This window comes from Ischnura elegans, chromosome 7 (genome assembly GCF_921293095.1).
Source record: "Ischnura elegans chromosome 7, ioIscEleg1.1, whole genome shotgun sequence".
NCBI lineage: Eukaryota > Metazoa > Arthropoda > Insecta > Odonata > Coenagrionidae > Ischnura > Ischnura elegans.
In genome coordinates, this window is record NC_060252.1 from 77,393,900 (window position 1) to 77,420,895 (window position 26,996).

The window sequence follows — 26,996 nt, forward strand, 5'->3', positions numbered from 1 at the left end:
CATCCCATTGTGGTGCTTCTGCCTATTGTGAAACGAAAACCAAATCACATTAATTAACATTTACTACAAATGTAAATTTAACAAATTACTTGTTTAAAACTAGATGGCATTTTTTCATGATTGCATTTTTAAATAAGTGTAACTGAGCCCCGTTGCAATGCATTGGTACTTTACAAATGTCTGGTCTCATCCCTTAACGGTGCACGCCTATTCCTCCAACCACAAAGGAATATCCGATCTTACGGCGAGATTGTGAATGCCTTTTCTTCCCATCTTCCTCATACTACTCTCTCTCTCTCAGTTCTTCCTGATTGCTAAAACCTTCCCCTTTCCGAACAATCCTTTCCGACTTCACTTCTTCATATCCCTTCCTCTTCGACTCTTTGACACCCATACCACTACACCATTCCTTATAACAGAGAACGTGAGCTTTACGGCCTCATTAGTGAAAGAGGAAAGTAATTTTCAATGGTTATAACATCAGGAATAATGTTATAGGCACGAAACAAATTACTGTGCTGGTTAGCTGGAACGGGATGATAACCATTAGTGAATTACCCCAGTCTTTCAACCGGAAAACCTCCAGAAGCACTCACTCGACCTGATGGAAAATTAGCGAGGGTTGAAGCTACGTCACCAAGGTTGCTTCAGTTGAGATATTACTCACTGACTCACACATTCACTTCCGCACGTACACTCTTTACTCACTCCTTAGACATTCAGTCCTTAGGCTCGACTCCCGGAGAAAATGTTTTCACTCAAGCGGTGGTACGGGATCCTTGGATGGAATAGTGGATCAGTTCTGAAATCAAAGATTTCCTTTTCAACACATTTGTGGGTCGGTCGGACAAAGTGTTGAATGATGATTGATCATTATTCAATATTTTGTTCAGAATCTTGAGAGAAAGAAAGAGGCCGTAAACGCTCTCATGTTCCATATTCCAATCTTCATTACTTTAAAAACAATAGTACCCTCTCGGGTATTGCCCGACCGGAAATCTGAACGGGGGCAAGTTTACCTTCGGAAAATTTTACCTGGGAGATTCCATCATATCACTCTGATATATAGAAATCGGAGTAGCTGTGACTCTTTGGGATAATAATGCAGTCTTTCCCCGTTACCTTTCACGCAACAGTACTGAAGTCGTTAAAGTAAATTTCCCCACGTCTGTAATGATATGAGTGACAGTGTACTGACCGCTATGGTTTCCACCTTCATTCATATGAAGAAGAAATCAACTTCACTGCCAAAGTATAGGATTTATGAGATTATGGGCTATGAGCTAGAGATATGAGTTACGTTTACAATGTGATAAATGTTTAATTTACATAATTAATGCTACATTTCACCATTTTAATAGTTTGACTATTAAGTTAAGTTAATGAAAGAGTGTTCATCGAATTTTATGACATGCGAGACGTTTCCTCAAATGGAAGGAAGGCATCAATCGTATCAATTTAGGAAAATTTCATTAAAATTCTCCAAAGCCTTCTTTTTTCCGAGACATGCCTATCACCTAATGAGCATCGCTTTGAAATTCCCAATCGTTCAAATGCTACCTATCCTCCTTTTTCCTACTCTATTGAAAGAGAGGGATAAAAAACGTACATTTTTCACGTATCCGGATCGGTGATATTTTTCCTCAACCTCGCTGATAAACTCAGATCCCGGCAGGCTTTTTATATAATTTCGAACAGTCCCGGGAGGAGCATTAATAAACTCGTCGCTGTGTCCCCTGCATCCAATCCCAGAATGCCCCGGGGCGGATTGCCGCTGATTCCTCATCTCTAGGGCTCCAGGAAATATCCACCACGCATCGCGTACGATATCACCTCCCTCTCTTTTCCCCATCCTACTGTATTTTAAATGCCATTCACCGCTGCTCTTCAGCGGAGCAATGAGGTATTCCATTGTTACCACTACCCCTTTCTCCTGCAAATCCAAATCCCTCCCCTGTCTGCCACTTCTATCATTTTTTTTCGCCACTTCTCACTCGGCGTAACTCATCTTTTCCCCGTCCGGCGCCAGCGTCCCTTTCCTAGAGGATTGGAAGGGGTGGGGCACAATGGAAAGCCTCCTCCAGAGCCTCTCGATGACAGATACGACGTCAAGTGTGATTGTCTCCGTTCAAGCACTCCTTAAAGCTCTTTTAATCCTCCTCGCCTCAAGCCTGTGTTTCTATCCGACGTTCTTTACTCATCGCCGCTTCAAGCGTGCATCACCCTCGCTTGTTTTGGTCCTTTTGAAATCACGAGTCCCACTGCCAGCAGGTGCAGCAAGTAACGTTTCCAATCTGTACCCACCTCCCTCCCGTTAGTTTCTTTTCCCAAACGTACCGTTCGAACTATCCGTAATCCTTCCTTTGTGTGCTTCACGGAAAGGATTTTTTTCTAGTCGAGCTCATTCATGTATGAGAGATCTGAAGTATCTAGTCTATCCATACATAGGCCTACTGAAGTAATATCAATCGAGAACTCTCAATTTCTCGGCAGCATTTTAATAAATCGGGTGATTTAAGTATCGGTAAGTTTAATCTTTTCATCAATTTTCAGCTTCCCTAGGAAATTATTTTTCTGGTCGTCCTCATTCATGTCTAAGAATCTGAAATATCTTGTGAAGCCGTAGATAGGCCTACGGAAATCATATCATTCGAAGAGTATTAATATGAGAATTACAATTTCTTTTTGATGTTTTAATCTTTAGGGTGTTTAAAGTGTCGGTACGTGTTATATATTCATCAATATTCAGCATCCTTATATGTTTCTACTTCCAAAAGACATTGGATATTTTTAATGAACCTGAAATGCAATGGGGCATGACAGGTTGACAGAAAGAAGAATAACTTTGAAGAAGAAACAAGTTATCACACACTAATGGTTCAATCGTCATAAAAGGAGGAGGCACACATGGAAGATTCCATGGGATACGGGGAGAAATCAGATAGACTACATCATGGTAAGACAGGTTTAGAAATAGTACGAAAAACTCGTGCAGCCTCGCTATGGCAGATGCGGATTCAGGTCAAAACCAAAGGCTTAAAATATGCAGGATATGGGGATTAATTAGTAGAGATAGGCATCCTGGATATTGCGGTATATATGTACACAGTGTAGAGGAAGGGTGTGAATAATATTAAAGCAGAAACCGGTCGAGCAGTCATTTGCGTAGGTAGGATAGTTTAATAATAATAAAAATAATAAAATAATAATAATAATGGTAATAATAACAGTAACAGCACATATTAGATCGTAACTTTAATGCATCTTTACTGCCAGGTCAAATATTAATATTGAAAATATGGTATGGAAATTAGAAAAATGAGTTTTCTCGTGGCTCATGGGCTACTCTAAACAATCTGTACGCTTTGAAACTCAATGAATTATGACTTAACATCTTTCAGATTACCTCAATAGGATAGCAAGTTTGTCTTATATTTAATTAAAAATAATACTAAGTATATGAAAGCAGAAAATTTATTTTTAATGAAAGAAGCAGAAATTTTATGCAAAATTCCGCAGTATAATAGCTTAAGGTCACTTAATTTTATCATCGTTGATACTTATCTTACATTCATGAAAAAATATTACCAATGAAAAGCGAAAATTCCTCTTTTTTGACTCCTCTATTCAATAATTCGGATAGGACTGCCGACAGGCTGAAAGTCATCGCTATTTGTTGAATTCGATTCACTTTGAGAGGTGTTCGATAGAATCGGTTGATTACACAAAATCTAAAAATATTAAATGGATTCTACTATGTTTATGCTGAACTTCTTTGAAATGAGTATTTATTTTTCTCATTGGTCACATACGCGATAGATACTAAAATATCAATGGAATCCTTTTTTCACTTTATAGCTAAAATATGCATTTCTGGATATTCGGCTAAAATAACGCACGCATAAGAGTGGTAAATTATTATGCCAATGAGTCTAACTTTTTTTTAGTTTTTTAAAATTTTTTTCTTAACGTTGAGTTCGGTTATTTATTCAGTTATCTCAACTAGCTCCCTTGTCTTGAAATTAATCCTTTGTGCTATAATATGTCCCGTGAACCACATCTCCCACCGGGACCATTAGTGTTTGGCCAATCACGATAGCTTCCACACAATCCCCGAATGGCCTATCATGTATAGGGTGGTGTGAGTCCTCCCTGAGCAGCCACTTCCCCTCCCGCTGCTGCCCATTTACCGATGCACCCCAATTCCAGTGTTTGTGCAATGCCCTTGGCGCATCCACACATCACCCCCATAGTAACGGGTTGCAACCCAGCTCACGGAGGCCAAATGGGGTGCATATTTTTTTTTAATCCTATGAGAATCCCATCTAAAGGGGTGAAATGTCAGATAACAGAGAACTGATCTCACGTTCAAGGCGTGCTCAATTAAGGGCGCCATTTTGGCATCACGCTCACACTTATTTTAGCCGCAGGGCATTGCTCAAAAAAACAAAAATGTGATCAAATGGCGTAAACCGTCTGAAATGCGTAACACGAAAGTGTGTGAGTGCGCAAATGTGAGGTGTTTCCGGCAGAAAGTAAGAATATCTAGCATTGGAAGATAAAGTACACAGTTTAAGGATTCTGGGGAAAGTTGGCTAGCCGGTTGTTCTTGAAAAGTAGTGCGCAAGTTATTCCCTTGAAGGGTTACATATCTATTAGTGTATATGAAAAAGAGCTTAAATATTTTGCCAGGAAATGTTATCCATATGTGATATACGTGTCTAATTTCTTTCTTGAGTGATTCATTATGTTCTTCACAATGTTTATGTGTAAGAAGGGAGCTGTATAGCTTATTTGGTAGAGGGAATGGCCGCTGAACGAAGGGTTCCGGATTCATGTAATGGGAGATACCAAAGCACATCCCACTCATAAGTCTTTAACATTCAAGGTTACTCCGGGAAAGAAAGTGGCTCAAAATCATAAAAATGTGTGCCGACAGTTTGAAAAAAAGCAATGCCATTAATATAATCTCCTCGAGGATTAGAGTATAAGTAGTGAAAAATCAATAAAAAATTTTGTTTGAAACATTAAGGGTAAACTAAATGGATTCCTGCCTTTAGGTTAATGCACCCAAATTAGTGTTACGAATTATACTATCGTTTTACATCTATCCCATGGAATCTTCCATGTGTGCCTCCACCTTTTATGACGATTGAACCATGTGTGTGTGATAACTTATTTCTTCTACAAAGTTCTTCTGCTTTCTGTCAACCTGTCATGCCCCATTCCATTTCAGGTTCATTAAAAATATCCAATGTCTTTGGGAGGTAGAAACATATAAATCCCAAGAATGCTGAATATTGATGAAAATATAACACGTACAGACACTTTAAACACCCTAAAGATTAAAATTTTAGGAGTTTTACACCGTCTGAGATTACCAATGCATGCATGAGGCACAGAGCTAAGGGAAACACATCTCTTAACAATCACCTATCAAAACCTCCTATGTTCGGAAAGTTTCCCTTCGTTTGATAAGGTATTAATAATCCTTATTTAAGCCAAGCGCAGCATGCTATCAGGGTACTCTGCTACCTGCTACCAGCTGCGTCGCAACGGCGCAGATATCCACGCCCCAGGTCACCTCTCGCGGCGGCAGCCGGAACCAGAATGACAACACACGGGCTTTTTCCAGCATTCATACTTAGCCGTCGCGTTTTCGCGCGATTGAAAATTTTCACTTTTCATTTAATCGCGAAAAATAGATACATCTACATAATACCCTGCGAGCCACCTCTAGGGTGTTTGGCAGGGGGTGAAAATGATATCGTCCGTTAAAAATCTAAAAGCGTGAAATACGTAGCCCAAGAGTAATAATCTTTCGATTTAGGCAATAAAAAAATATTAGGAAACCACCCTATTGTGAGAATTGTAAGTAAACTCACAGAGCTTTGTTTGGCGGGCCTGATAAAATTACGAACCGGGCCAGATGTGAAGTTTGGAAGCCCCTGGTCAATACAAAGTAACATAGGTACGAGTTGATTCTCTGAGCCAGGGCTGGTGATGAGAGACACAAGGTGAGGAGAGGTGAGTGGCAAGTTGATTTTGGTTTCGTTTGAGTTTGAGACAAATAGAAGGTAAAAAAGGAAGAAGGTGAATATTTCAGCTTTCTCTTTATGATGATACTTAGGGATGGAGACTAGCAGTGGCCATACTTGTGGTCCCTTGATACTGCCTATAAGCAACAGCAACGTTGCTACCATTGAGTCTCGGGGGAGGACTGCTCTCTGAAAGCTTTCTGTATCCATTAATGTTGTAGACATAATCTGGAGTCTAATTTAAAATTTAATGTTGTTCTCAAAGAACATTCAAACAGAGCCAGGGTAGGCATTTAAATTTCATAATGAGCTACCCATAGCTTTTCTAACACGTGCATAATAATCTGCATTAAGTTTAAATTTAAAATCAAAATATTTCCACGAGCACGGAAACATTTTTTATTAAAAAATTTCCTAATTTCACTCATTTTAATTTCATAGTTAAATAAGTTTACTAGACTTAGGGCTTCTGCTTTTGAGATAAAATCCACTTTGCTCTTTCCAACCCCTTACATAAACTTTCTATTAATTTAATCGACTATAACTCTAGTGAGACTAAGTTACTTAACAACATTAAGATCATAAATTTAATGGCGGGAAATAAGCATGTAAATACCATTTATGCAGTGTGATCGGCTAAATTATACTTCTACACTGCTTTCATACTCATTGCTTATTTACGAAAAAAATATTTGGACAGCTTATTTGGGCAGCACATTAGAGGAAAACGGATACAATAGTTATTATACCTGGAAGGGATTTGCGTTCATAAAGGAGGCGTTCATGAACAGGAAGGAACTAATGACAGGATCGTTATGTGAGAGTGAAGAGTCAAGTAGACCGAGAAATTAGGGATTTACGGAGCAGTAACATGGGAAATTAGGGAGTAGGATGAGGGAAGGCTGAAGGTGTTCGAGATATACGGTGAAAAATGAAAAAGGTGAAGTGGACGGAGAGAAGGAAAAACAAAGTTCAACGAAGGAGGAAGTGAACGAAGTTCTGAACGTGGTGGGTGAGGAGACGCATCTTCTAGATGAGATACGGTGGAGACAGAAGGTATGGATGGAGCGAGTGCTGAGTGGTGAGGGAATGACGAAGCAGTGTTATAGGGTAGAGTGTTGGGTAAACTAGAGAGAGAGAGGAAGGTAGAAAGTACGATTATAAGACGAAAGAAGGCAGGCATTATTGTGAATTGGTAAGGGAAAACTAAAGCAGAAATGGAGGGAATCCTGCCAGAATTCGTAATTCAAGTACTGCATGAAAATCCTTCTTAATCGGTAGTATACTTTAGTAATAAACATGTCTTCTTGTTTAATCAATCGAAAATAAAATAGTTTTAAATCACAAAATCATGTACAAAACGATACAGATAAGCAATAAACATGTTCGTTCGCAGGTTTCCGAGGTGATGAATGGATGACGTCAGCATTTTCGGGCTGCGTTTGTGTATGTTGTTGAATAATACACAACAGTTTCACCAGCTATCCTGCCTGCGTCTTCAGGTGAAGGATGCCAAGAAACTTGTCCTGTCTTAATTAGGGAATTTTGGCGCGAAAACTGGGAATTTTTATAGGAAAATCAGGGAACATTCTCAAATTTGCGCATAATAATTCTTTTCCATTCTCTGAGGAATGGATACTCATCTTTCCTGTTGAAGTTGTCTGGTCTTTTCACGATCTCAATGGCTTCTCTTATTATTCTGGGGAAATACTTCTCTTCTTTCGCTAGTATTTTAGCGTCGCCATACATAATTGAATGTCTACGTTTCGGGGTCGGAATCATGGATCAATACACATTGAGTCACAAAAAATACGAATTTGGCCAGCAATACAAATTGGATCCCAAACCAAATAGTTTAAAAAAATCACTTAATAAGCTTCTTCCCTGGCGAGGGAGGACGTAAGTGGAAAATCACTTTGCTTAAGACATCTTGTCTTAATGCGCTGAAGCATATGCGCGGTATTGTGTATATGTTTCCTTTGCGTAGGAGATACTTCGCCAAGAAAATTGACCGTTGTGCTCCAAGGGACGCGTCGTAGGGTCTGTCGCTGGTCGCCCTACCCGGGGGTTTTGGTTTGGCTCGAGCGGTGAATCGTATCCATGGGAGCATGTGCACTTGGCACTGCAAGCGATTATGTGCAGCGGCGCCAGCCTCTCAGCCATGGCACGTCCTCGTGTAACCCTCCTGCTGGTTAGTCACGCTGTAAAAGGTTTTGCGGCTGGCATGCACGCATGGCAAGCGTGCAACGGCGGCGCTGCTCGGGTTGCGATGAAAGGATTTGCGGGGGTAGTTAGCGTGGTGGCCAACTCAACTGGGGAGATTTCAAGGGTGACATACGTGAGGTGGGGGTGTGTGGAGCCTCTATATTGGCCAGAGAATAATGGTTAAGGGGGCACTATATGAACAATTCTGCGAGCATTTGCACATTTCCTAACGCATTTCCTGTTTAAAAGCTGTTTCATCATTTTTAAGTATTGTTTTACTTTTAATTCGTCGCCGTAAACACTTTGAATTGATGTGAACTTGCATTGATGTGCTATAATAATTGCTAATTATTATAAAAAGCCATATTTTGCCATTTTGAGAGTATTTTTGTCGTAGTCTCGCCTTGTAGTTACCGGAAAAACAAAACATTTTGGTCCCTAATGATATTTTTCAGCCATAAGCAATGCGAAATTTTAGCTGAAATGAGCTGCAGTAGATAATGTTTCTACCTTGTTGGCTTCAGTATTTGCAACCTTTGAGAATCATTAGAAATTAAATTTCTTCTTGCCTTCCATTCCAACAGATACTCATATCTCCCTCTAGGCTTTATATTTCCGTATCTGTAGTCTCCAAAAATTGTATACGTATGAATATTTCTCCCTAATTTTGGATGCAATAAATTCATCAACAGAGACAAGCGGCCCTGCTGGTGAGTTTCACTTGTTTTGCGCGTCGAAATTTGAGAATACTTCAACTTCGGGCGACGCTTCTCGCCCGAACTCACGCGAAGGATTCTAGGCTCCTGATTGGCTAAAGATTCCGTTTTCGCATCTATTCGCCTGAAATGCGTCCATGTAAACGTACCTTAAGGGTCAATAATGGGTTCGCTCGCCGGACACAGGGAAAGCACGCAGGACAACAACATACAGTCAGACCAGAAGCTTGGTCATGAGTTCATTCCGAGCGTTTCTTTGCCTAAAACACAGGCGAGGTGTGGAACCGAATGATTGAGGCTCGTGGATGCAAATGTGGAATGCATCAGAAATTTTGGAAGGGTGGGAGAGGAATTGGTAATGAGATCACGAGGAGTAGAAGTTTCAAATGCTAAACCCAACCCATCCCTTTATCCTCCCCATGTCCATGCCTTTTCAGTCCCCTCCACCCCTTTCTAGCACTCAGAAAGTGAGAAAAATAATGCAAAGGGAATGATTCTCCCCCCTGTTACTTTTGGGGGACAGTTGCATTCGGGGGTCGCCGGTATTTGGTGACTGGGTGGCTGAGAAAGCAGCACTTCGTCCTACAGCCCCCCGTGGGGCTTTTCATCTCCTCTGTGGCATATCCAATTAGGCTGTCCCCTCCCCCTGCACGCCACAAAAACCTTCTGACCTTCCCAGCAAGAACCCCTTTCCATATCCTACTCTAAACGGCTCTCCTCGTAAAACCATGGCTTACCCTCGGGTCCGGAGGGATTTTTGGGTATGTGTATTTTTTTCCGTTGACGGCACGGGAGGGTGGGACGCAATCAGTTTTAGTGCATCCACCCAACCAGATGCCTCAAAGCGACATTTTTGGGGAGGGAGAAACATGAGATATAAATTCCACGGAGTGTTGAATTGTAAGCGGAAGACCCTCCCCCTGCTTTAAAATTTGTAACCACGCATCTCCTCAAGTATAACTAGAAACCCTTGCAATGGATCACTACGTCATGTATTGTTATTATTCAATTCCCGAAGAATTGGCTGAAATTGCCAGTGAGAACTTAAAACTTGCTTAGAAAGATAGGCAAGCCTTTATCAGGAAGTCCATAGTAGTCTCGTTCAGAAGTAAATATTGTATTCATCCAAAACATTTCATACACTTATTATGATTTTAGTACTCGATACACTATCGTCAGTAGTGACTTTTTGGGTGGAGTATGTTATTCCTAAGCATAAAATTAAAATAAAATATGGATAATTTAAAAATATTTTGTCTATTGGGCTGAAGAACCATGTAAACGAATAACTTGTCAGAACGCGAACGCGAATTGTTTAGAACGCGAAAACGTGAACTTGAAACCCTTCCATGTATTATTGCCACGATGCATCGTTGTCCAGTTTTCAAAGCAGTGGCTCGAATTCCCAGTAGCTAAAACTTCTAACTATAACCTTAGGCTTCATGTTCCGTGTGTCTCTGTGCCGAGGATTCAAAGAAACGGATAATTTTCATTTTAGGTCAAATCAATATTTTGCAGTCAAGCTGTTTCCAAAAGAAGAAGATGAAGCATATAATAATCGTTTATAATACCTCACAAAGAGCTGGACTTCATTATCAAGATCCTTTTGAAACATCTAAGCTTTAATTAGAATGTTATGTACATATAGTGCTTTCGCAGGAAAGAATTTGCCATTGCCACCATACTCTCCCTATTTCCCACAAACCAGGATAATCTTCCCAAACAAAGTATAGAGTCTTCAATGATAGTAAATGTCTAACGCTTCCATAACATCTTGTTATTAATCATTCGATAAATTTTACTTTTCTTGAAGCTTGTTTCATTGGGTACCGAGATGTGTGGTAACTGGTATTAATTTTGAACTGGATTCCATTTCTTTGTCTTATGATAAATGGTTCGCACCATTTCTAAAATTATGTTTTTACATTATTCGGTGATTTAGTTGCTGATAGCTAGCATATGCAGAGAATCATATCCAATCGAATTGTTAAACCACGATTTTTCATGAGGCTACTTCTTATCTTCTATCGTTTAAAGGATGTCCTTGAAAGTAAAGCGCGTCTTAATATCATATACTTATTTCAAAATTATGCCTTATGTATTGCAATAAGTCAATTTATTGACATTCACGAGTAATTAAACGTGATTATTTTCCTCACTCCAACTTCTCTGCGTAGGTATAATTTCAAGCGCAATCCGTTTTCGTCTCTAAGAATGATCTGGCACTTTACCCGCAAATAATTCTATTACTAATAATAAGTGATTGATGATAATTATTGATACAATTTTTTTCGGGTTTCCTGCCAAGCCAAAAAATCCATGTTGTCAGATGTTTACATTTAAGACGTCTGCCTCGTTTCTCGTCCTCAAGGAATGATAGTGACGGACCTCTAAGCATCGGAAAATGTGTGTTTTATCGCCCATCTTGCATCCGGGAGAGAGTTATTCATTTTCATTTGGTAACATCGATTCATTTTTATTCCTAAATACACTATCTGCATTTTCAAATATACACTGTATTTTGATTCAAATATATCTGTATATATTTGAATCAAAGTGTTTTTTCTACCCTTTCCTTCTCTATGATGCTAGTACCTCTTTATAATGAATTCTTCTATATTAAGGCTTCTTTATGATATTAGTACTCAACTATTAAGACGATTATATCGTCTCCATGTGCCGTATCATTTGCTTCCTTAAAGTTTTTTCGTCAACTGACCTCCAATACGTCCACATACTGTCCATCTCCATTTCAAATGCACTCCATACACCCTATAACTCCATGAAATAACTCACATCACAATTCACCATGCCTACCTCCACAATCTCACATGCTCATTTTTCAACCCCATCCCTGTCTCGTACATACTAATTCCAGGGTCTATTTAAGGGAGGGTGGGGAGCACACAGGGGTCAAAGGGGTGAGAAAAGGGTTGCGCGCTGTGGGTAGGCATGAAAAATTAATGTCGTGCAGTGCGTGAGAAACCCCTTTTTTATGCCAGCGTATTCCCAACCCTTCCTTGTTTTCTTTAATTCCATTTTTTTTGTCCCCTCTCTCTGGGGATTGTGTCTCATTAAGTGCATGCGAGGGAAGCTGTGTGCGATCAAAAGAGGTCCCAGTTATTGCTAACGAAGGTTATTCTCCAACAGCTCCGTATTCACCTTCGATGGCTGCGTGTTTGTCTCCGCGAAGCCTCTCTTCAATTAAGTTTCTCCACTGTATTTTTTCCATTGTCATCCTGTTTACGTTCACAGAATACACCTTAATTGTTTACGAACGGATAATGGAACGCGTCTTTTCATAGAATTGTTCTTACTTATCCTTACCGATGAAAAGCAGTACATTGGTGTGAGGATTGAATGTGACAAGTACTCTTTTTTATGTTAAAAAATTATTCATGGATACTAACCCTAATGGAATGCGTCTTTGCGTAGAACTGTTCTTACTTATCTATACCGATGAAAAGCAGTACAATGGTGTGAGGATTTAATGTGATAAGTGCTCTTTTTTATGTAAAAAAAATTGTTCATGGAAACTATCCCTTTACATATGGTGTCACTGAAATGTGACCTTCATATTTTGGTTATCACCTCTCCCACGTGCTCGTTGGTGCACGTTTATCGCTGTCAAATGTTGATCCCTGTCTAAAATCGCTTGGTATTCCTTTTAAGATTTGTCATCTGCTGCTAGGTATGTAAAACATATTCACATTTTTAGAAAAATTTTCCGTTTGATTTCAATTTAAAGTTTCCATTCTCTCTACTTCTACATCAAGTAGTAAATTTCAGTTCAAACACTAAAATTGAAAATATCTTGCAGCAAATGGGAAAATTTTAAACAATTTAGACTGCCTCGTATTCCTGGATTCATCAAAATAATTCAAAAGCGTAAAATTCATCAAAATATTATCCAGCTTAATTTCTCTCCTTTTCCTTGCTTCATTCCTACCTTAATTCTCTACCGAAGAGATTTCATGTACTTCTGTCAAAATTCTAAACATGGAAAATATTTTTTAGCGAATCAGGAACATTTTCAAAATTTAAGTCTGCTTAGAGGTTTAGGGTTCATCAAAATTAACGCCAAATGGTTCTGCTAAATTTCTATCTTTTTCCGTGCATTATTCCTGCCCCTATTTTCTGCCTAAGAGAGTTCCTAAGCCTCTTTTTCCGCGGATCATCCCAGAGGTAGGTAGGGATAGGAAAAACGTTACGTGAGTCCAACAAAGGTTTTCTGCATATCCTCCAAGGATACTCTTCCTTAATTAATGCCGAGGCGTCTGATTATACTGCCAGTCGCATTAAAGTTTTATCCTTCCACATTCTCATAAAGAAAGGTTTGCGAGATGCGGAGGAGAGAGAGAGGAGATGCTTTTTATAATGATACCGTCCGTAATTCCTTTCATCATTTATGGATATTGCAGAGCACACTTTGTGGAGTGCTGGAAATGGATGAAGCCTCGGAGTGGAGCCCCGTATCTCAGGCGTGTGGTTTATAACGGAAGAAGTGCACTTAAAATGTTATAAAAATAAACATATACATAATTTAGAAGTAAGTAATCGTTTTTTCTTCTTTTCTAATGCATAGAAAACCAACTATATTATAAATATTAATCTGACAGTTCAAAAATTAAGGGGATTTATGTAAATACAGCTACTTCATATGACGTATCTAGGCAACTACAACTTTGTTTTGCCTTATTTTATTGCAATTGATGTAGGTATTGATTGAGAATATTGTACTTTATTTGCTTATTGAGCCACGTGCAACGATATATCGGCGTATTTTAACGTTCGCTGAATACCACTAATAAAAAGATTACAGGCTTCATGCTATTGGTTAGAAATCTTATCAGCCGTAGGAAGTAATTAGTTTTAACCCATTTACACTTATTAGAATTAAAATAGATCATAGCATTATATTGCAAATTTATTGATTTAAAAGGAATAGATTGGCATTTAGGATGCGAGTTCAGCCTGCATCTAAACAGGTAAGTTACAAAACTCATGGATTTGCCGCAAATTTATTAATTTCTTTTTTACAGTTATTAATAACATAACTTTCTGGAGGTTAAATAAAATCAGAGTGGAACTATTTTTATTTAATTTCGTAATGATCTGGTCAGTTAAATTCTCAGAATCATTTGTTGTCGGCTTATTTTAAGTGTGTAAACAGCCGCTTACATGGTAAATATTCGCTTGAAATTTTACATTAGTTCAAATATAAAGCCCACCTAGTTAAAAGAGAGTATGTATTAGAGGAAGATTTGTTTTAATGAAATGTCCGGGTAAAGTTTTGACATTAAAATTGATTTCATTACTTGGGTCACACATTAATTTAAGGAAAAATGTCGAAATATATGAAAACTGTATTAACGATGCCCAAGTCCCGGAAATTAAAAAAAAAATTCGTACACCGACACAAGCAGCAAGAATAATTGGAGTGAATTCCTGGTATTCGCTTTGTTATATATGCGTAAAAATTCGAATTCCACAAGCCCTTAGTTTGTAACAATATTTTTTTATGAACCGGTATGACTCGTTTTTATATGGAAACTTATACATAATTCCCCTCAAGTGTCTTCCACTACCATGTGGTTGTTATATAAAAACCAGCAATCTGTAATCGAAATTTCACCATGCGTCATGCCGTTTGCTTCCATATGGCATGCTTGACGTGCGTCAACAAACCAAATTAAATTAACTAATCAGTACATTCGATTTTGCCAATCAGATGCACCTTTAAATAATGCATTCATTAACATAATTGCCATTTAAACTGTGTATTTAAATTATTGCATACAAGCAATGAATGATCAACGACATTTAATATATTAGTAAATTCGAGGGGGTACTTATGAACATTTTTCATGATAATTTCTGTGATTTACAATTATTGTAATTCAAAGAATGAACGATAAAATGTGGAAAATTATTGGCATTGGCATTAAAAATCAAAAATCAGGCAAAGACATGATGGAGACCTGTGATAAAAATAATTTGTTGCACTACTGTAAAAATATCTGCATAGTAACAACCTTTCGCCATAAAAAATAACGTTATCATTTAGACGAAGCTGCGGATTTCCGCTGCAAATATTTTACCAAAAAGAGGACGTGGCAAAGATGCTTTTTAAAAATTCAGTTTTTGACAGTGAAAAAAATTGTTTTTCTCAAATGACTGCTTTCATGAGAAAGGTTCTATTTTATTTTAGAGCGAGTGTATATCGATGAAAATGTATCCCCTCCTTGCTCTGCTAGCAAAAAATAAAACTAGTCACCTACTTCTGAATAGCGTGATTGACGAATGGAATTGTATCGAAATGGATCCACCGTTGTACGCCGTTGACACAATGACCTACTTCTTGATGCATATTTAAAACCTCTGGGAATATTTTTTTTCCGACGCAGATGACGAGTTAGTTTTTATCATCGAGCATTTCTGCGGCAGATGGTCCACTGCCTTCAACTCCTGATCATCAAATCTCCATCACTTGCTCATTTTCTGAGAAGAGTTTTCTTCCATTTATGGTTTGCGTAATTAGCTCACTTATCTTCACCTTCTTCGGTCACGGGCGAATTTCCGAAGGAAGGGTAGATATTAAGACTCAAGACATTGATTTTTGTGAAATTGCTAAACTTTTTCGATATTTTTTGAGTTAAATACTAGGAATTTATTTCAAATTTTATTTTTTAATGAATTCATAATATTTAAAAAAGTTCACTTACAAAAATTTTTAATTTAAATTTCATTATATATTTTTCTGTTTTTCGTACAAGCAGCTGATTTAATAAACTTAATAATTTGTGAATTGCATTCTATGAGTTATTTTCCTGTTTGGCAACCATGCAGCATGAAAGCAATCCATGGGATTCAAATTCAAAATTTTCATATCCAAGGCTGCAAATAGAGTTCATTTTCATGTGATATGTTTTATCTATTTACCGCCCACTCATGTATAGTGTTCATATGTGAATTTATCATATACAGTTGCGAAATTTCTCTCTCTATACAAGTATGGTGCGAAGGTACTTAAATCATGAAATTCTAAGTGAATTACGTTAATAATGAATACCTACTTTTATTAAATTTTTACCATGATCTATCCGTAAAAATGACCCATCTCGTCCTTCTGTTGCTATGAAGATATTATTTGTTGAGATAGAGTTTGAAATGAAGGCGAATTATTAACAGTTTAATTAAAAGAAGTCATATCTAAAATATGGAGATTTTTTACTATAGCTTGTGTGTTCATCTTTGCTTATTTTCAAGAAGAATCTCGCAAGTACGATTCTCTCCCCGTAGAAGAAGAAAGGGAAAAGGACGTCTTCGGGCAGTGGGCTGGGAGAATAAGAAAGAGCTCCCTTACTCAAGAGGAAATCTAGGTGCAGATCGCGTCGCGCAGGTGCTAAGTGGGTCGGTTGGCGCGGCGCGTGGATTAGGAGTTTCTGGGGAAAATTGAAGGGGTAAAGGGAGAGGTGGGGGGCAAAGGGAATTTGGTTGATTGGCTGGCATGTAGCCCCGAGATGAAGTTACCTCACGGTTCATTGAGGTGCCTGATCATGAGCCGCGCGGGTATCAGGATCCTCAGATTGCAACCCTAGTCGGTCGTCTTATTCCGTTGTGGGCATGCCGGGTGGTGAGGAAGGGGGGAGACTGAGGAGAACACCATAGAGCTGGTGCGTTCGTGAATGAATCGTTTATACGTGCAAATAGGAATGAAAATGAATCGTATGACTGATTCTTTCCACACATCTTTTGTAATCATCGAATAATTACTTTGCGTGTTAGAAAATACTATTTGTTCCATTCGAGTTAATTGTACTTATAATATGCTATACAAAAATATTCAGTATTTTGGATGAAATTGATTGCTTGTAGTTCTCAGCATTGTTCTATCAAGATAATGTGTATCTTAAGAGTATGATTTTGATTATTTGGTATTTTCAAAACAAAATTTACGAAAGTTATATTTATCTAAGAATTTAAACGTAGAGTGCACGAAAATGATTATAAAACTAAATAGTTCAATTCAAAATCCAAATAAATTATTAATAATGGTTGTATGAAATAAATTATTAACGTTAACAGCAAGAAAATGAAAAAATACTGCGGTCTTATAGATCGTGCACCACTTACTATGCTGCTTATTGGCATGTCACTAAATGAAGGTATGAATTAAATATATGTTGAAAGTTTAATTTTGATTATGAACTCCAACTGAATGAGTATGAAACGACTCTATTCACCGGAATTTTTACATCAAATCGCTCAACACAAGCAATATCCTCGTAAAATCGACTGATTTTAACGTGAAAAGATATTAGAGATGATTTAAATTTAACCATATATTAGTTTTATAATGCACCATCATAGTTTATAATGTAACAACTCAATGATGATGGTTTAGTACTCTGTGATGCAGTTGACCAAATTATCTCGTAATTACAGTTAGAGAATATTATTTATAAAAAAAGGTCACTTAAGGAAATAAACTATCATACAGGTGCGATAAAAGAACTGGCGTCATTCTTTTTACAATATGGAATTTTTATATGTTTTAATTAACTAAATTTATTGCAACAATATGACTAAGCGACCAAAAAATAAATAAATCAACATTTAGCCCTGATGATGAGCGCCGAGACGTAGTTTGAAACGTTGGCCGTTATGAAAGAATTAACCCGGTGGGAATCCCGAGAACAGTTTACTCATGTACAAACTCTTTTACCATTTTGAATCCAATTTTAAAATGTGATAGAGTTTTTAAAATCAAGAGCGCCATGTTATTCCGCTGTTCGATCAGTCCAAGGTGTGACAGTGCCTCTCGAGTTATTTGAATCGAAAAACCTCAAGCCTACACTCAGATTAGTTGATGGCTTCAAGTTATCAGTGGGAGCGGATCACTGCTTCTCAGATACTCCTAAGCCTTTTTCATGAGTCTAGCGTTGTCCGATGTTATTTTCTCTCTTGTGAGCGATCCCCTTCAGTTAGAAAAGGCTATTCTCGAAACGAACTTGAATTTTAATGACGTCAACAACTAATGAAAATTGGGCGGCGATTTTCGCATTTTTGTATGATTTAGCACTTTTTTGGCAAACATAATCAATAAACCTTTCTCGGGTTTCCGTGCGGGTGATAAAATTTGAGGCTGCAGACGTTTCGGGTTTCGTCTCCTTACCTATTCTCAAGGCTGATGATTAAAACTTTGAAGTGACCGTTGAAGTTCGGCATCAGGAGGGGTGGGATTGGTTGAGTCCCGATCGTTGTGGCGTAGGACCGCAGATCATCGAAGATTTAGCGTTATTGTACATTAAAATAATGAGGGAATACCTAATCCAGGGGCAAATTTATTACTTCGTCTTACCTTTCCAAATCATCTACCGAATTATTTTAGTGATTTACAGTTATGGATCCGAGTGAAAGATCCTATTAGTGTTTAATATCAAAATCGTTTGAACCGATGAACCTTCTTCGAAAAGTATTATTTTATTAACAGAGATACAGTTCATGATTTTATGAACCACGCCACAGCCTTAGATTCGTGTATCTCCCCCGCCCTTTTGAACTTCAGTCAACGCGGAGTCCTGTTAGCGCTATCGACTGAGCCTGAAGGGGGACAGGGGTAAAGTAGGGGTAACGGAGGGGTTATGGAGGGTGGAACTAACCCTTGTACCCCTTCGTTCCCCTAGCTACGATGGAATGTGGCTTTTTAAAGGGGACGGGACACTTTCCGACCACACTTCCCGAAGCGATCTCACTTCCTCAACTCGAACAGCTCTACGAATTCCCCTTCGAATCAACCAGAAAATCGTTCCGACTTAATTAAATATTCATACAAAACTAGGTTACCCACGTGAAAATTTCGCGCTTTTACTATTATTTTTAATATTTTTTTCCTGCTTACATTACGTTTCTTTGGTTTAGTGATGCATTAAACAGGTTTAAATTTTTTTTAAGTATAAGATTACAAAAATGTGTGGAGTAGATATACCTGGGAGTGAGTGGAAGTGAGTGAACAGGAAATATATTTAGCATTGCATATTATGTCAATATTTAAAACATACAGGTATTTCAATAGCTTCAGGAGCCGCTTAATCTAAAATAAATCGATGAAAGCCTAATACCGACCTTTAACGTATAGTTTGTGTACATGTAGCTGGGCATTAGTGGATTTAAACTTCAATTGTGTTCATAATTATTGGTTGCCAACCATATGTGAATGTATATTTGTGAAGTTTAAAGTTCAATCATCGGAAAACGCGATTTTGAAAGTCTGTCGTATTTTTTGTTTCAGCTCATCATATGACGCTATAAGAGAGAAATGGTCATAAATTATTGTTATAATTGAGGATTTTGGCGTTTGGATGGTCCACTAGGACCGAGTAACTTGGTCGGAGCTATCATTAGTCGATAGACTTAGCAACCGCCGCCGGTTTTGGTGTTTGGTTTGAAATATTGCTGGGAAACTTTCCAGGTTCATGGTGTAGACCAGTGCGAGTATAATTCTTGATCGAAAACTTTCTCTCAAGAATTAGAATATTTTATTTCAGATGGAGGAAAATTTTGAAACATATCCATCCTGTACATGCATATCTACAACTTAGTTATACCCTGCGAACCGCAATTTTGGTGTTAAAAAGTATGCTGCTAATCACCCACGTGCAATAACTACTCTACTTGAGCACTTATTAATTGAAAAAGAAACTAAAAATTGAAAATACTCCGTCACTTTCTAAATGATAGCATAAGATATTGAACAAGTGATTCGTTTAGGAGAAAAGAGAAAATTTGACCAGTCGAGCGGGAGCTTTGGTTCCTCTTAAAGAGTGGAGTGGTTCCACCGGTTAGAATAAAATGGTTTTCTCCTTAGCTTATCACCAGATGCAAAAGGTATAAAATAATAGCATTGCTTGATTAAAATAAATAAAAATATTAAATAAATACTCAAATAATTTCAAGGTGGTAGTGTAAGATTTAAATCAAGTGTTTCATTCGGCAGGGAAGACAAAGTTCGACCAGTCGAACATGCTATGATTATTATGATTCCACCGGTTAGAAGAAAGGGTATTTCCTAATGCCATAACCAGCATGCTAATTGATTTAAAAAATAAAGAATAATCCGATGATTTTAAGACGAATGCGCAAGATTTTTAACAAGCAATTAGTTCAGAATAAAAGACACACTTCGTTTAATCAAGCAGATTATGATTCCTACGGCTCCACTGATTAGGATAATAGCATGCAATACGTAACTACCATATAATATCACCACACCAATTATAAAAAAATCCTCGTTTAATTTCATGATGACAGCGTAAAAATTTTAGACAAGTCATTCGTTCTGGAGAAAAGACAAAATTCGACAAGTCGAACGGGAGCAATGGTTCCTCTTAAAGAGCGGAGTTGTTCCACCGGTTAGGAAAAAAAGGGTTTACTCCTTGGCTGTGGAACGGGCGGAATGAAGGAAAATACTGGGAGCGAGACGGGAGAAGTGGATGCCGCTTTTGGCGATGGCAGCGGCGTTCCGAGAGAACTCTTTCAGATGATCGAATCTGGGCCAGGGGTCCTTTTGTGTTCTCGGCAGGCGGGCAGGAGTTTGTTTTGCCGCAAGTAGGCCCTTTTCCCCCCTTCCCCACACACAAGCGAGAATACACTATATGTATTTGTGTGAGCATTGTCGAAAATAGGAAATGCATCTCACGCTTCGCTGACGCTTGATATACGCACTTTGTATGTATTCCTTTTTAACGGGAGATCTCTTCGCGTTGCACAGGTATTCTATTGCCTTGCTTGCTTGATACGCTCATGCGAAATAAAAATAAGGCTCTACTGAACTGTTTTTCTTTTTCTATTTAAGGGTATAAAATTTTCTTGCCGGCGTTCGTAAGAAGCGTGTTGCATGAAAAGATAATAGCCAAATCGATTCAGGAGTCTGAATTGTATCCATTCACTAAGGGTGAAATTTACCGTTCTGCTGTGTTCGGTGCGGAGTCACTATGAGATAAGTGTGCTTATTAGCACACAAAGGATTTCAAAGTACAGTTATCGTAAATTCACATTAGCTTGTTTGATTTTAGGGACGGAGTTGCATGAAAAGATGTTACCACTATATTTCCAGGAATTTAATTAGCAATTGTATCTTTTCACCAAGAGTTAGCTCTACATTTTTTGAAACTGCTTAAGTTACTGTTAGTTTTCTGTATAATTTACATGCCTGGTATTGAGTGACTATTCCTATGGATCGTAGGATGCAACCCCAAATGCGTTTTATTTGATACAGATAAATTACTCCTCGGTTATCATTGATTTAAACTTTTCTTGAGGATATATTTTTTTCTTGTTTTGCCTCCTAAGTGTAGTGTTTTGTCTTATTAATTTAAATAATTTTAACACGCCCTTAAGCCCAATTTCAGGTGAACATTTTATCAAAACATTAAATGAGACAACATACAATAACAGTTTTATAACAACCAAAGAATTAATTACATTTTTCACGATAAATCTATCAAATGAAGGCTTTATGACATAATTGGTACTTACAACAACAAATATCTAATATAATCAAAAACCTAGTAGTTATCCCTGGAAACCAGATAAAGTACTCTTTATATTAGCGTTAAACAGAAATATCATTATATTTGGCTGGGGTTTGACTAGTAGAAAATTAATTAGAATTCATTCTCATTCTTTATTTATTTCTCTCTTTATATTATGTAAGTTATTATGAAGGCTTTTCCTTGAGGGGTACCCCAGATAAGAGACTGAATAAAATTGACTTATTTCTGGGGTTTCAGGGTGCAATTCAAGAAAAAAAATGTTGTTTCATTTTTCTTCTCAGTGAGCGAAATGCTAAAGTGATTGTAATTTCTATAAAGAGGTGATTAGGAATGGAAATGACATGTGTCTGCTAAAATGACTGCTTGGCGGAGAACAGATTTGAGACCTAATTTCGCATTTTATGTCCAATAAAATTCTCATCATAACAGAGATCATTCTGAAAATTAAGTTCTATAGTTCATCAGAGGATAAATTTCTCGTGGATGTAAAGCGATGGCTTTGTGAATTTTGCCCTATAATTTTATGCATTTCATGTGAGCAGTAAATTATGCTCTTAAGGCTTCTCTATACGTGCTTCATTGACTACTTTTACCGAGCGTTTTTGTTGGTTGGAAATATTTCCATGTGTCTATCATCACAAAATTTCCAGTCCTTATTCAACATTACCAGCTCCTTGAGGGAACTCTTACCTCAGGGCATCTAAGTAGTGATCTATTCTCCTGGTTTACCCAATATTTTCCTGAAAGTAGTGTTCCTCCTTAATCAAACCCAATGAATGGTCTTAAAACTGAATCTTAACTTCCCTTTTTTATCTTCCTACATTCTACCCGCTATAGAATTGAGAGAGACTCCGTTAACACTGAATAGACTACGTAGTCTATTCAGTGTTAACGAATAGTCGAATTTGTAGTGAATACGAATAGTCTACAATTTCATACTAATGGGTTTTATATTTTGAATCCTCTATAGAATTTTGTGATACATACAATGCATACGTACATGTAACATACATATATTATGCATACGTAAGATACACACATATATTATACATCCATAGTAAATATCTTACATATAAAGTCATAGAATACGGAACTCATGACTGATTTAGGCCCGTATTCTTAGTCGATCCTGTAGGGCCAACCGACTCTGGACACGTCATCTACCCCTACATATAGCGATCTCTCCCTACGTACTGACGCCACATCAAGCCCTAAATATGGCCGTTTTTAGAAGCCCTACATATGGCCGTAGGGTGTTGGGCTGGTACGAGTACCCGGATGGCTTGATGAGGCGTGCGTAGGGCGAGATCGCTTTATGTAGGGGCTGATGACGTGTCCAGGGTCGGTTGGCCCAACATGGTCGACTAAGAATACGGGCCTAAATCACGGTAAGTCGTTGAGCAACTTATGTTTTATCATCGCCGCTACGGGGATAAGGAAGAAGTTATTGATGCAGTAGGACGTTGACGCCTTTTTAGTTTCTTAAAGTTTACGCTACAATGTGGATGGTGCAGATTTTGCAAAGAACTGATAATTACTATCCAAACTATTCGTCGGTTGTGCATATTACTCAGAGATCAGAGCAACTAGCAGATTTTTTATCAACTGAACTTTTTGTTTTCCATCCAGTTGGATATTTTTATTCTTTTCAAAATGAGCTATCACATCCTCGATAATTCCTATTTCGTTTTGCACTACATGCTTTCTTGCGGAGGTGCTGTGATGGCATGTGCTTGTTGACGTCTCAGAATTGCTTGTGCAATCTCAGATGAATACAGGAAATGCGATATTCTCGCTTCTGCAATCTCAGTTCCAGCAATAATCAATCTTTGTTGTAGCATTGACCGCAATACATTCGAAATATTATCTGAATTTTTACGCAAAGATTCGCCATTGCTTTCGCTGTCATACGGATAATTGCTTGCCAGTTCTCTAATTACCGAGTCACTTTGCACAAAAACGAATTCATGATAATCATTAACATTATAATATCCCATTATAATATGTCTACTTTTGGCTCTATATGCGAGTATTTATAGCGATAGTAAATGTAGCGACACGACCTGGCGGACGACACCGATTTTTTATTTACCTTTAGCCGTTGCTCTAACAATACGCCCGAAAATTATCGGACGACTTTTCTTAGTGACATAGTTAGGTCTCATTACACACCCAGGGTGGAAAACTGGCACTGTGCCATCATCTACGTCATTTCTGAGAACTTGACGACGGAATTACCCCCCACCACATATGTAGGATCGACTGTAAAACGCATGTAGGGGCCTCTTGTTATGTAGGGACGGATATGTAGGGTCGACTAATAATACGGGCCTTAGTCCACTGCCAGATCACTGTTGACATGCTGTAAGCGATTATGAATACCTGAGATAACATGGATTTCCGCCAAAAGAAACTCAATCACTGTAATCTGCTTGGAACGCACCTGCGTTATAGACGGCATTTAAACAGCTCCGTATAGTGCGGTCACCTATCTGAAGTCAATGCACCCACACAAGACAAATAGAGTGTCTTAAAATGTCCTACAAGAAATTCCAAGTTTTTAAAAACAAAATTGGCCGTGAAAAAATGTGTTACATCACAGTTTGAACTCGCCTTGGAAATCCGCCAAAATTAAACTTTATGTGATAACTCTCTTTTCCCATTTCATGCCAGTTTTTAGTAATAAAAACTGTGGAGGCATTATTTATGTGAACACAGTAGTTTATTGGTTCAATTAGAAGCGGCTTTTGCTTAGTTATAATTAATGTTAACTTTTGATGGTGCAAAGTCTTCGGGATTAAATCAAATCAATAAACTTTAAGGAAATGAGCATGTTTAAATATAGCATCCATTTTGTATATAGCGTGTTTGTTGTGACAAGCTAACTATTGCCTTAAAAGAAACGTGAACTTCGTTTTAATATAACATTTCAAAATTAAACAAATGGTAAAATGGGTATGGGGTCGTCATTATTCGATAAAATTCAATATAAAAGAAATGGAAATACAGTATACGGTATGAACGTTGCAGCAACACTAACACGCAACTGCTATGTGCCAAAATACTATCAAAATAAAATTACACCATCACAATTTTATTTGCAGAATTTTAGGTTTGGTTTTAAAATTCTGAAATATATATCCTATAATTAAAATTGTAAATGTTATGCTAGCAATATGCCACTATTTAGGATAAATGGATACTTCTGACAAGCCCTATTGCTTGAATGGGCCTTAATACAAAAAAGGGCAACTATTATTGTATTTAGTTCGAAAATTAAATTTAACCTCAAAATTCTGTGAGATCCGGATATTAATAAGGTATTACTCGTCGGGCACAACCCGTTGAAGCCCATTCTGTGGAAGTCTTGTCTCGTGTGGTGTTTTCTGGGAAAATTCTAGTGGCCCTAATAGCTGTTTCAGGTATCCGGTCCCAATGCGGGCATTCATAGCCCACTCACCACGTCCTGCCTTTCGCAAAATTGCGACGACGCCCATTTTCGTCCCATTCCAAGCATCCACTGTTTCATTCTCCACACCAACGCGTAATCTCATCGCCATAGACATCCCCCTGTTCGTCCGTTTCCAACGCCTTTACGACTCCTTCCATCCGGGCGAGGGGGCGCCGCGCCGCCTCGTCATCACAGCTGTGAGAAAAATTGACTGGCCATGATTGCATCGCTGGTGTCATTTTTTTCATAAATTATACAAAGAGAAAATCATGTTAATTTTAACAACTGCCGACTTTATTGTTTGACTCCCGACGATCATTGTTTAGGTTTCATATCGATTTTATCGACGGTCATGTAAATGTTACGCATACTAACAAATTATACTGCCACATTCATGCAAAGGCAAACCTTGCTAACCACTCATTAAGTTAATCAGCTAATAAAGCTAGAACACACGAAACATACTGTTGGGAATAATAAAAGAAATTTGAGATACCTACATGCTTTAAGGAATGCATAAGCTAGAAGGCTACACTACAAGTTATCCAATGTATTTTTGAGTCCTAAAGCTGCCGTTATACATTTCGTGCAAGAACGATATTCTGAATACCTACGTTCTGCAGTCTATCTATCTTATTTAATTATGTGATCTGATCTACCGTAGTATGCTGGTGTTCGTAAGATAAGGTTAATTTCGTCGGAAAATACACTGTTCTTGCATTTACATGCAAGGTTTAATCTATTTTTCAGTCTTTGGTCCGGCAGAGATTCCCATCCGATATGTTCTATGATATCAGTAACACTAACAAGGCTAACTAAACGACTTTTCAGTTTGCCTCTCTTATTTTATTTACATGATCTGATCTACCGTAGTAAGTTGACGTCTCATCTGTGATTGCAAATATTAAGCTGCCTACATGACGTTGTAAAGATAGCTGGAAATTATTGCCTTAAATGTAGATGATGCCGATAATTCAGTCACTTTTCCTAAAATACTCCCTCTCATCCCTGCACGTCATGATGAGGCAATGGCTGCGTTTGTGACCCCGTTCGGTCTCCTCACCTCCCGTGCCTCGGCGTATCTTTTGTGCCGGTCTGAATCAATGCTCCCCCCCCCCCCACCGTGATTCCAATCCACCACGGAGGAGGCCCTCGCTTCGGCCGTCTTGAAAACATCTTCCGCACTCCATCCACGTTGCGGAAGCAGCACGCTCATTATTCCGGCATATTTTGGTGCTGCTAGTGCGATGCGCACATACTTTCCGCTATTTCGCCGGACAAGACACCCTCGTTACCTACCTAGAGACGCTAATTTTGCTGCTTTAAGGTGTACCGTTGATGTTCCTGAGACGCTCTGAAGGCGTGCTTGAGTCGAACATCAAAAGCTTGATGTCAGGCATTATGCGGAAATGATGCGAGCGCGTTAGCATGACTCAAGAGGCTTTAAAGTAATTATCTTATTCAATCAAATCAAGTAATGAAAAAGCCATCCTCACTGGTCTACAATCCTAAGATTGATCTCTGCATTCTCTTCGGGTTTCCACCGCGTACGTTGGGTCAGAGATCATATGATCAACGCCGCGAAAATCTTCGAATCTTAAGATTGGTTTGACGCAGCTCTCCGCTCAATTCTCCTATCTGGTAACCTTTTCACGCCTACGTATTTCTTCTCTTTCACATCCTTCTTCACCTGTTCCATATATTTGTTCGTCTGACGAAGAGGTAACAACTGTAATAAAATATTTGATTAAAGCCTGCATATGGGTGGTATTGGAAATGTGGTATTATAAAGAAATAGTGAATATAATATCTTCCTGTTAAAATGCATTTCAATGATTTCCATATCGGTCAGTTTTTTTTAACTTGAAATAATATTAATATTGCACTTATGCTTGGAAATAGTTTTATACAGAGGTTACAGTGTGGTTCCTTTGGTAGGGGAATCTTGGAATCTTAATTTCCATTTCATGTGACGGTTTTATTTACGCAACCAAAATTATCTCTCGTTGACTTTTATGCCATTTTTATA

At 38.1% G+C, this 26,996-nt stretch overlaps 1 protein-coding gene across 1 annotated transcript in view; it reads left to right on the plus strand.

Annotated features, from left to right (window-relative positions):
• The window catches only part of LOC124162150 (protein O-mannosyl-transferase TMTC1-like), a 956,057-nt gene that overhangs the window by 461,735 nt on the left and 467,326 nt on the right, over positions 1–26,996 (plus strand). The window lies entirely within an intron of this gene.